Source organism: Taudactylus pleione, unplaced genomic scaffold, assembly GCF_031769625.1.
Source record: "Taudactylus pleione unplaced genomic scaffold, aTauple2 ptg000005l, whole genome shotgun sequence".
Lineage (NCBI taxonomy): Eukaryota > Metazoa > Chordata > Amphibia > Anura > Myobatrachidae > Taudactylus > Taudactylus pleione.
The window spans coordinates 18,504,414-18,517,140 of NW_028284408.1; the positions used below are offsets into that span (position 1 = coordinate 18,504,414).

At 45.5% G+C, this 12,727-nt stretch overlaps 1 protein-coding gene across 2 annotated transcripts in view; it reads right to left on the bottom strand.

The window, feature by feature from the left end:
• RUBCNL (rubicon like autophagy enhancer) overlaps nt 1-11,407 on the bottom strand; it is a 49,619-nt gene extending 38,212 nt beyond the window's left edge. The window contains exon 1 of one of the 2 annotated variants that reach the window (XM_088443519.1): nt 11,274-11,407. The gene's annotated coding sequence lies outside the window, so the exon portion shown is untranslated. Of the gene's footprint in view, nt 1-11,264 lie in introns of both variants that reach the window. The other variant, XM_088443471.1, reaches the window with a different exon arrangement.
• Nucleotides 11,408-12,727: the final 1,320 nt, after the last annotated feature.

The window sequence follows — 12,727 nt, forward strand, 5'->3', positions numbered from 1 at the left end:
GATGTGAATAGCGCCGGGAGTGAGCTCCCGGAGCTATTCAATACACTGCGCTGCTAAGCCAGACTAAGGATTTCTTCTGGCACCTCTCCGGCGATGCGAGCAGAAATCCGACAAAAGTCCAGGCGCGATGCTGTTTTCGGACCTTAGTGCCGGGAAAACAGCATCTCGCCGAGAAGTTTAGTCAGAGAATGTCCTTCTCACACCTAAACACCCTGTTTAATTCGCGAGAACGAGCCTCCCCCGACCTAACTTCGTGCAGAATTGAGTAGCTCCGGGAGCCGATTCCCGGGACCATTCACATCGCGTAGAATAGAATCGTGCCCTTCGTTTAGTAAAACTAAGGGCCTAATGTAGGAGACTTGCTATAGTCATAGTACTACAAATTAAGAATTCTACCTTATTTATAAGAATGTGGAAACTGGCTGCAGTTTAGCTGGATAGTGTTTCTTTTTTTTACTTTGCAAAGCATCCGATATGGCAACTCTTACAAAAAATAAAAATAAATAACGCACAGAAATGTAGTTCTTCTGCCAAGATAAACACAATCATATTTTTTTTTACTATTTACAAAGTGAAAGAGCCACTTTATCAACACAAACAGGGCAGTTTCTAAGGACGGGGGGCTTCCACTGTGAACAGTGAAAATGCAGACCCCTCAAACATAAGATAGTAAGTTGGCGCGCATGTCCCAGAAAAAGGTGTGGTCTCACAGTCCGGTAGTAATTTAATTTGTTTGCAGTAAATTATAAAGTCGCATTACCCTAATTGTACACAATATAATAAAGCATAAGGTGCCATAGACCCATTGCCCAGTTGTGATGTCAGTGTCGGCAGTCCCTGCAGCCAATGTACGGGTGATTAGCAGGTCACCAGTACCCACAGCCAGACGTACCGATATAGCTCAGCTGTGTCACAGGCCGACCAGATAGGTCTGGGGACGGCGTCATTCAGACATATTGGATGTACACACCCACTGATGTACTCGCGATATATCATTTGCAATATATCAACAAGTGTGTACCCAGCTTTAGTCAGTGATAATTGCCTGCAAATAACTATGTTTGCATTCAAGACAGGATTACAGTGTCACAAGTGAAGTAGTTTTGCTTCTCATCTAGTCATGGAGAGGGAACAGGCTTTGCTTATGTAAATGAAACAGACAGACAGACAACACCCAAACACCACCACTGAGTTAACTGCAGAGCACTAATCCAGATCATCTCCATCTCCAGCAACCACAGCACCTGGGTTGCAACTTGTAGATGAAGGTTTGTTTGTATGTAGTGCACAGTGAGCAAGGCACTAACAAAATAAATGTTATTGGACCCAGTGATTTGCCCACATCAATATTTTATATAAAATTATAGCAGTGTTGGGTCTAATGCGGAGTTGAACACAAGTCAGTTTTATGGACGGATCTTGCGTGTTTTTGTATTGGGCATACTCTGAAGCAGAACTTGCACCTCTATGAGCGATTGTAAGTTATATGCAGCTGGAAAGGGCACAATTGGGTATTAGCAAAGTTTAGTGAGAGCAAAGGCTGATATACTCCTGCAGTCAGACCAGTCCCTTGGGATAGGGCTTATGAAAGTGCGCAGCCATAAGGATGACAGTCATGAAACCAGGTGTATGAACAGGGGTAGCGATGCCGCTCACAGCTCTTCATACAGAGGAATATTCACATTTTTATCAGTACACATAATGCAGGATTTAATTATGGCAGACTTGCGTTCAACTCCAAAAATCATCCCCTTTGTTTTTATATACAAGTGGCAAATTAATAAAAAATACTAAGAGGCCTATTTACTAATATTGCATCCAATGCTCACCATCTGTCATCTTTAAGCCACTATATGCAGCAATAACAGGAAAGCATCAGACTTATACAACAAGAAAGTCTTGTTGGGACACATTCCTGACAAACAGATTCAGTCAGTGTTCCTAACTAAATTTCTGAACGTTGGAATTGTTGAATGAAGTATTGAATGTGATACTTGGGTGATAATAAAAATATGCTCTTAACTATTAAGAAATGTATTGCAATCATAAAATAGGTTCTGTATTCCGTCAGTATTGTAATATTATGTTGACATTATACAAGGGTGGTTTAATAAGGTAACAAGACCCCTCACATGAGTAATGTTCTTTACTTCATTCTAATTTCTTGCCAGACCAGAGCAGGTAGACCATTGCTTCCCCTCACGGCCATTAAACTGCGCCTCATATCAGTCATGCTATCCCAATATCAGGTGTAAGGTGGTAGAGCTGGCGGACACATGGTCAAACATTGAGGTGCGTAGTGTGATCAGATTTCTGTTTCAGATGTGCCCTTTATGTCTAAAGGGCACATCAGCAGCTGAAATTCATCGCCAACTTGTTGAGGTGTACGGTGATAACATCACGTCACTGAAACAGGTTTGGTACATTGCGTTTGAAAACGGCAGGACGGAGGTTCAAGATGAGCAGCGATCCGGGCGGCCAAGCACGTCCACCACAGATTGACTATTCATTTCAGCTGCTAGTTGGTTGCGACAAGCCCAATAATTAATGGGCGCCCAAAACAAATGAGTTCTACATTGGGCACCTATTCATTATTGAAGCACCCAAAACAACTGAATCACCCCCATTGGCTGCAATGCCACAAACGCTGGTTCACACCACATAACACCCTTTTTTTGCCTCACAAGTGCACAACATACAAATGTACTTTAAATGCTTTGTGCATTGACAAAAACAGGCAGGTTTTACTCAAGTTCTCATTCAGTAACATGTGCACAGATATTTACAGAAATTATGAAGATCAAAATGCTAAAATAAGAAGGGAATCCATTAATTCATAATCACCCAAAAAATAAAAACTAACTGGAGAAACATTGTTAAATAAGTTTGGTACAAGCTGGTACTTGCAGATATTGTCAAACCTAATAGAGAGCAGATATATGCATCTACTACAGTAGTCAAAGACCACTTTATAAATAGAAATCCGAAAAACAATCTGCACACCCAGCATATCTAAAAAAATAGTACCAAACACCATTTGATATGGCTATAGCATATCATATATATAGCACTTACTATAGTCTGTATCCGCTTTAAAACTGGTAGTAAATTACCTCCTCAACAATTTCAAATTTATATCATCCTTTCCAAAGGGATCTACAAAACAAGCACTTTATAAGAAGATGAGCAAAGCTAGATATCAAAATAAGCAAGATATTTCATTTCATAAACAGGTTTTTATTTATATAAATGTAGGTTACCAATCGTCAGATAGGTTGACAGGTCGGCAGAGTGTGTACCCAGCTTAAGGATATATATATATATATATACACGTGGCAGCTGAACTACAAAAAAGTAAAGTAGGCGTATTGTGAAAGTGAGGAGGGACAACTCTTATGCCTTGTTAGTAGAAATCCAGTCACATGTTTTCTTCTGTTGTTTCATCATTGGTGATTTATATTGTTTCCCAGTCCTTATAGGAGGTAAATAAAATGGGGGCATGGTGTCTCTGAGATGGAAGAGAAAGTTACACAATGGCATTTTAGCAGCAACAAATTGTAGCAACTGAGATATAAAAGAAAAAACATATATATATATATATATATATATAAAACATTAAGATGGACGCTAGACATCCAAGCAGGAGAAAGCCTGGCCACAAAGGAAGTCAATTTAATTGATAATGATTAATGAAAATTCAATACAAAGCAATATCCTGACACAAGTTCGACAGTTTGGAAGCAGAAGTGTCTTATGCTGAGAACACACTGGCGGATATATCGGCCATTCAACCGCCAATATATCTTGTGTGCGTCGGCTAGTGTGTACAGACGATATGTCTGTGAATGTAGTTCACAGACATATTGCGGTGGCTGTGCTGCACAGCCGATGCTCAATATATCGGAAGATAAATTGGTGCATCGCGCTGTGTGTACGGGCGGTCAACCAGCCGCCCGTACACTTGCTACATAGGCCGCTGGTGATTGACATCACAGCTGAGTGGACACATGTAGAACTTACCACAAGCTTTTAGCTGCTGGGTTTATTGTCCAGAGCTATTCAAATATATCCCACAGTAAGCCATGCGGCTAATGCGTATGTGAGGTGCACTTAATGCGCATTTCTGTTCACACCCTGTGGCTTACCCCAGGCATAGAATGAATATCTCAGAGTTCTTAACCCGGGATCTAAAAGCCAGTCATAAAACCAGTGGCTAACTGAATTCCCCCCCTATGTCTAACCAGCATTGAAGAGCAAGGAAACTAAATAGTAATACAGTGATATATAGAAAAGACTGCCTATTACATGAAAAGACTGGAGTGTTCACATGCAACTAAGCAGTTTATTTAAGAAGCAGTGATGACCATACAAAGGGTTGGGTACGGGATCCTGGAATTCGGGATGCCAGCGGTCAGAAACCCTTCTCCCCCGCAGCCTAATCCTAACCCCCCCCCTGCTGCCTAATCCTAAATCCCCCCACCAAACCAAACTCCCCCCGCCGCAGCCTAGCTCTAACCCTTCCCCTAATACCAATACTTACCGTCTGGATGCCGGTGCTCTAGATTCTGGCGCCGGGATTCCAGCTGCTGTCAGGATTTCAGCGCCGGTATTCTGAGCACCAGCATACCAACTACCGGGATGGTAACGACATCCCCACAGAAAGGGGACATCAATGCTTCTCTCAATTTAAGAATTAAACCACAGATTTCTGATGCGCTCTTTTTGCCTCGCTTATCGCCATCTCCATAGACATGTATGAGGTCATTGATTAAACTTAATTTAACAGTGACCCCCCCCCCAAATCCAGGGAGGCTTTGCTGGATCACTCCTGGCTACACACAACTAGAGCCCAATTGTAAACCACAATGGAAAATGTTAGCATAATGCAAATAACAATATTTTGCTGGCAGCATCCAAGTGGAGCCCAGATTGAAAAATTACTTTTTGACCTATATCACATCAAGAGTGGATATGGTCTTAAAGATGTGGGGGAGCTTCAGCCATCTGAAGTGTGGCAGAGAGATCATATCAATTCTGGGGGTTTAGTTGTCCTTTAAGAGATGGTTCAGTTTAGTGATGCAGCAGAACTAGGAAGGTAGCACTTCCTAAATCTTAGGACAAGTAATACTTTTAGAAAGCCTCCTTTTGCAGAGTATAATAAAAGACTCCATTTATGCTACCAACCTTCAAAAAGCTTTAGGTCAAGACTGCCTCCCAGTTTCACAAGGGATTTGAACGGGATTCAGTCACAACGTCGTCATCCAAAATTATGTCAATGACATTGTCGATAGTTATAATGTCGCTCGTGTTAAGTTGATATTAGGTTTAAGCTGAGAGAGGGGAGGGTTAGCATACTCACCGCAGTTGGATCAGCTGACCGCTAGACCCAGAATACACTGTTGCATCACTGGAGTCACTACCAAGTAAGTGAATTCGCTGCAACACTGGGATGTACATACCCAACCCATTTGAAGGTGCCCCCAATTCAAAACCAGTTTGTGTTTTCTGTAAGCTTGCCTAATCAAACTAACAACTTCATATAATGGCGTCACGCACAACAGACCTTTTTATGGAAACAAGAACACTTATAAATTAAATCATCACTTCAAGCGCTACCAGAGATTGGCAATTAAGATTACAAATTGTAGTAACAACATAAAAAAAGTTACACGACCGACATTCTTTCATATAAAATTTATACACAGACACAATGACAATGTTATTAACTAGAGGAGACAGACTTTTTGGGATGAATTAACTTTGAATAGCCCCTGGAAGGAGGTCCTGGAGCTATTCAATTGACTGAAATGTTAAGCCGACTATGGAGGATTTCAGCTTGCACCCAGTAATCCGACTAAAGTGCCAGCCACAATGCTATTTTACAGCTTAGCACAGCGCCGACAGTATCTCGGCCAGCATTTAAGTCGGAAAATGTCTGTTCTCGTGACTAAACACCCTGCCTTACTTGCACTTACCCAGCATTCTCCAACTTAAATGCTTCTAGTCTGACTTAACAGCGTGCTGTTAAGACGGACTAGAAGCACTTACTTTTCCGAATTGAATACCTCCTGGGTTTCTCTCTACATAGCTACATGAAAAGCGAGGAGAAATCACAGGTTTTACCCCCTTTTAATTTTTCCTGCCACATTCTTGCATCGACCATTAGATAAACTGGGGGCTGCACAGGAATGCTATTTTTGACAAAAAGAACTCCATCTCTAGATGGCATTATGCGTCTTCTAACTTGTAGGAATGGAGAAAAGCAGGGATTAGGTGTTCTCTTGCTTTTCTCTGCCCCCCAGGTCGGCTCAGTCATCCACATTGTGCCGCCAGTTCTAGTCTCCTCTGTGCCCCCGCCCCCCTCCCCCATACGGCTTTACAAATGCAAAAGATATTCGCAATCTCCTTGCCGGGAAAACCCTTTACCGCAAGGGCTGTCCTGGCCAGTAAAGGGCTGTCCTGGCACTTCAAAAATATAAATGCAGCAAATATCAAAGAGAAGAGCGGTGAAGAAAAAAAGGGTTTTTTGTGCCACTTTTGTTTTCCTTTTAAATAGACAACTAATACTATTATGGATAGAGAAGTGATTGAACATATATCTACTATATAAAAGTGAACATTTGTACTTCTGTCTGTCTTTCTATACAAATCCACAGTTTACTAGCCAAGATCGTGAAATTTTACATACGAGCATATTAAAACACGGTGGAGGCAACTAAAAAAAAAAAAAAAAAAAAAAATTGGAAAATCGAAATTACTGTTAATTTTGTAATTACTTAAAGACCACAATTTTTGCATAGCATTCGCCCTCTACAGGTCAGGTACGGAATTAGAAAAGGATTTAGCCCACAGTTTACAAGCCAAGATCCCTCATGGTTCTACACCTAAAACACCAAAGAAGAATAAAAGCATTGTCCGGTTTGGTTTTTGTTAGATGTAGATTTGGACACCATTCTTCTTGGGCCATCTGCAAGGTCAATAATAAAAATAATACAATTTTATTTTTGTTTAATTTCATAATTTAATTTTATTACATGCATTCTGCTACATACTAATGCTGGGCATGCACTCTACAATTATCTGTCAGATATCTGTCTGGTGGGAAGGAAAATCTGGTCCATTTTCTAGTGTTTGGGAGCAAATTTCTATTGTTATTTGCTCCCATACATTACCAGATTTTCATTCCCACCAGCCAGATTGGACAGATAATTGCATAGTGTATGCCCAGCATAAGGAATTATGGAATTTTATTCTGTAGCATATAATTTAAGTCTCTGAACATCATTTACTATGGCTCTCACGTGGAGTTTACAGTACCTTTTAAATGCTGTATGAATTTATTAGGGATGAGTGGGTTCGGTTCTCAGAGAACCGAACCCACCCGAATTTCGGGGATCCGGGGCGATCCGAGCCAAGCTCGGATCTCCCTGCCTGCCCCGGATCCCTCACCCGAGGCAAAACCTTGCGATGCTGCTGTCAGGTCGCGAGGTTTTGTATTGAGCGGGCTTAAAGCGGATTGCCTGAGAGAGCTGTCTGTCATGGTTCTCAGCCAATCAGTGTTAAGCCCATTTAAAAAGAAGATGGTGCCCGCAATCCCTTGCTGCCTGACACCGCCGGCACCCCCACTGGCAGCATCCCCCGCTGTCCACACTCCCAGCACCCCTGCAATGCTGCCCCATGTACTATGGACACAGTTAGCGACCCCACACTGCCGTCACTCCCACACTGAGGACGCCACCAGCACCCCTGCACTGCCGACACTGTCAGCACACATGCACTGAGGACACCGCTGGCACCCCCGCTCTGCCGACGCCCTGCATTGAGAGCACCCTTGCACTGCCGACAGAGTCAGCAAACCTACACTGAGGACACCGCTGGCAACCCCGCACTGCCGACATCGCCAGTACCCTTCACTGCCATTCCATGTTCTGAGTCCACAGTCAGCAACCCTGCTCTGCAGACACTGCTGTCACAGTAACACACTGTATCTGTGTTGGAGGAAGCTCTGTGTGTGGTAGTGGCTTGCTGGTGCACTGTGGGGCTTGGTGCACCGCGTTGCTGGCGTTCTGTTCCAGCTGCCTGATGGGTGTCTGCTGGTGTGGATCAAGGAGGTAAGAAGAAGGCAGAGCCCCTGCCGAAACGCGTTTGAGACCCCCTACATTCTGACACCACAGCCAGCTTACACCAGAGCTCTTCATTCCTGCGGAGAACTCGGTCGAGCCTTGCTGCTTCCAGAACACTCTCTACCCACCACCCGCAGGGCCCGGCTGGGCATCACACCTAGCAAAGCCCTTCGCACCCCTCTTGATCACCACTCCACCTGCTAGACCCAGGCGACCACGCACCGCCCCCTGGGAGCAACCAACACCAGCTCCACTCACAGCTGTTCGTCCAGCAGCAATCCCTAAGCGATCCACACCAGCAGGCACCCATCAGGCAGCGGGAACAGAACGCCAGCAACGCGGTGCACCAAGCCCCACAGTGCACCAGCAAGCCACTACCACATACAGAGCTTCCTCCAATTGCTGACACCGCAGCAGCCAGCCAACACCGCATCTGCAAAAGGAAACTAACACCAGCTACCAGCAGCCCAAGCCTTTTTCACCAACAAATCCTACCGGTAGGTAAGTGACTCCGAGACTTATACCCCTGCGCAGGACGCCGCCAGGGTGTACATCCACAACCGCCAGACCCGCTGCCAACCCACCACTCCCCTCCCCCCGAGACATCCTAAGACTGTTGACCAAAGGTTCAGCAGGGGTAACGTGCCGGTCTATTGAACTGCACGGAAAGGAGCCCCCTAAAAGGGTCCACTCACCTCCCCAGTCTCCACCCACACACACCCCCAAGTAGATCGCTCACCCCACCAGGGTGCCTGGGACCGAACAGGATTAGTACTGTTTTTTTCCAATAAACCCTTTGGCCCCCATTTCTGCCTCTGTCTTCATTTCCTCACCCACCACCTCCAGTCCATTAGACCCCCTTCCCTCCCTACACCCCATCACTCCACACACAACATCGAACACAAAAGACCACAACACACTATTACTCCAGCATTACACCCATAGTGCGAGCGCACCCTCCGCACCCTCTACCCCATTATATCGTTACACAGGACCTGGTACTCCCGCTTTTAGGAAGGTGCAGCACCCCGACACAAACAATACATCTCACATCCCATCTGCCCATGCAGCAGAGCGCAGTTCTAACCCATCATTTGCACAACTAGATGGTGTCAACCAAACTTTTTTGTCTACCTCCTTGGTTGCTTGACCGCACTATGGAACGCACAGATGCTACTTCCGGTTCATTCCTTTGTCAGCCCCTGAAGGGTAAAACCAATTGGATGAATCTTATACACCGTGGAGACCCTGAATGCCGGAAACAGCTGCACAAGGAACTGGAAGTAGTTGCTGTGCATTTCATAGTGCGATCCAGCAACCAGGAAGTACACAGTCATCCTGGTATCAGAGCAACAGAAGCTCATGGCCGTGTTTACACTGTACATCCGACAAATTTTGAATGCTTCTATCTCCGAAGTTTGCTTTACACAGTTACAGGTTCTACTTCCTTCGAAGACCTTAGAACTGTGGATGGGGAAGTTTGTCACACTTTTCGTGAGGCCTGCCTAAGGAGAGGTTTGCTGGAGGATGATGTGTACACAAACATTCTTAAAATCCCAGGCAACACCGGGTACTCCAGCTAGTATTCAATAAATCCTAGTTGCATAATAGACATCGACTAGCATAAGTGAGCAGCCACAAATGGATGATACAGAGTTGAACACAAGACCATTTGCAGAGCATATCTTGTGTTTTGCATTGCATGTGCTCCAGAACAGAGTACTTTGCATTGAATCTTCACTTGCGACTGAATGGGCGCAGCTTTCCTCACATAAGCAATGTTCACTGAGGGAGTGCCAACTGAATTGCGGGCTATGCGGAACATAAATATAAAGGGCTGGTGCCAGTGCACACGGATAAGGAAGATAGCTACATAACCAAGTGTACAAATAGGGGCAGACTGCTCATAGAGATATCCTGAACTCTGCACATTGATGAATATGCACATTTAGCTCCGTGCACTCAATGCAAATCTGCACTGCCCCATGGTCCTTGTCAGTTCCATAGGTTGCACACCTCCACTGCAGCTGGTACCACAACTGATAACATACTAGACACTCACTCTGGCAATTACATGGTTAAAGCCCACTCCCTTGCCTGCAGTCCCAGGGGATGACCCAAACATGATTAGCATTTCAATGCATCCCTCCAGAGGACAAGGAAGAATGCAAGCTCTACCTCCAACACAGCAACACATGGCCTAGCAGCTGTCTACATAACCTGTCCCCCGTCTGTCCACCCAAACCTACATTATAATAACAAATCAATAAACAGGAATCAATGGAGGATGGTCATGGACCTTACAGAGATCACATAACTGGTCAATGTTTTACAGCTGTACCCGCTTTTTATGTAGCAATCGGTTTGTTACTTCTCCAGTAGTTCTATCCTGCTGCACTGTAATAATTACTCCATGCCTGGTCATCTACAGTCAGTGCACTGTACATACTCCATGCCTGGTCACCTACAGTCACTCCACTATACATACTACATGCCTGGTCACCTTCCATTGCATATTCTACATACCTGGTCACCTACAGTCACTGCACTGTACTGTACATACTCCATGCCTGGTCACCTACAGTCACTCCACTATACATACTACATGCCTGGTCACCTTCCATTGCATATTCTACATACCTGGTCACCTACAGTCACTGCACTGTACATACTCCATGCCTGGTCACTTTCCGCTGCATAGTGTACATGCCTGGTCACCTACTGCACTGTACATACTACATGTCTGTGGTCACCTGTTAGTGTCTGTGTTAAGGACCCCCCCCCCCCCCCCATACATCAGCAATTGATTGCAGCAACCGTGCAATCGATTGAAAAAGGGAAGAGATTTTTATACACAATCGATTGCAAATTGCACGATTGCTGCAATCAATTCCTCATGTATAGGGTGGGGGGGTTCTTTACTCCCAGTGCATACTACATGCCTCGTCGCCTATCTACAGTCACTGCATTGTTTACACCCGGCAGAAACATGTATAGTCGGGACACCATATAGTGCTTAGTGTCTGTGTTACTCCCCAGTGCTTAGTTACACGAAACCTTTTCAGCGACACATAAATACAAATGTAACACTAAAGTCACAAACAATTGCCGAGGACGGCTAATGTAGTCCCCAGCGCTTACCTCACTCACAGGCGCCTCCAGCTACAGTGTTCCGACAGTATACCGACTTTCTCCCAACAACAGTCACTGCGTCTCTTCTCAGCTGGTCAGCAGAACGAGAACCCGGCCGGCAACTCTCTGTGTACAGGGTCAGGACTGGAGCCTCCCCCATATAGCACAGCACGAGTGAGATATGCCCAGCTCCTCCCACAGTTAGCGTGCAGGGCCAGGGTGCCGGCTTATCCCGCCCAGCAGCTCCTAATTCATGGGTCACCGCAGTGCAAGGGTTGGGGGAGGGAAGCCTGGAAAACGGATGCTATATGTATGTATGTATGTATGTATGTATGTAGCTCTATAATATAAGGCAAGGTCAGCTGCTGCTATAATACAGTCAGCAGCTGTTATTACTAGGTGAACTAAAGGGGGGGAAAAAATCACTGTAGCTAAATGGTTAATATGGTATAACAGATCACATGATAGATACGTTTGCAGTATTAAGACTTGAAACTTTTATTTGTAAACAGATTTCGTAGAAGAAAGGCTGCAGGATTGGCGTAGTGTTTATCAATATGTTATCAGTGTTCAATTTCCATCAAGGTCCTATCATGTGGAGTTTGCATGTTCCCCCCATAGTTGCATGGGTTTTCACTGTGTACTTAGGTTTTCTCCCACAATCCATGGGGCGTATCTATAATGGGTGCAGGGTGTGCGGGCAACACGGGCCCCTGGGTCCAGTGGGGCCCCGCACCGTGCACCCATAATATTACCTCTCCGAAGTCCCACTTCGGCGCGGGGGTCCAGCGCTGTAAAACGACTGGAAAATGGCAGCGGCGGCCATTTTCCCGTCGTTTGCGCATGTGCAGTACAGGGAAAATGGCCGCCGCAGCCATTTTCCCGGTGACCTGTGCATACACTATAGACTCTGGGCACACTCTAGTGCCCAGAGTCTATAACTCCGGCGCCGCCGCACACAGCTCAGTGCGCTGCCGGGTGGAGAGGAGGGGACCCGTGTTGGAGACTGCACACGGGCCCCCTCCTCTCTAGAAACGCCCCTGCAACAATCAGAAAACAATACTTAATTCTAATGAAACCTCCTGAAGACCCATAAATTTATGGTGAGTCACAGCAGAGTGGGTGGTCCTCCCTCATTCCACCCACCTAAACCCCTTTTACAACCGTGCTAAAAAACGGGTTATTGCAGGGTTAACCAAGGTAGCTCCTTGGTGTAAAAGGGGACAGGGTTGGATTCCCGGGTCGAGTGACCCGGCAATCCAACCCAGTAACTTGCAGGGTTTAACACAGGAATGACCCGGGAAACCCTGTGTAAACGGCGCGATTCGGGTCACAATGACCTGGAGCACGCCACATGGCCGGCTTCAGTGGCACTTAAAGATGACGTAATCTCCAAGCGTACACTTCCACGCCAGAAGAGCCAGGTCACTGCAGATCCGGCTCCGGTGTGAACAGTGTCGACTTGGGAATAT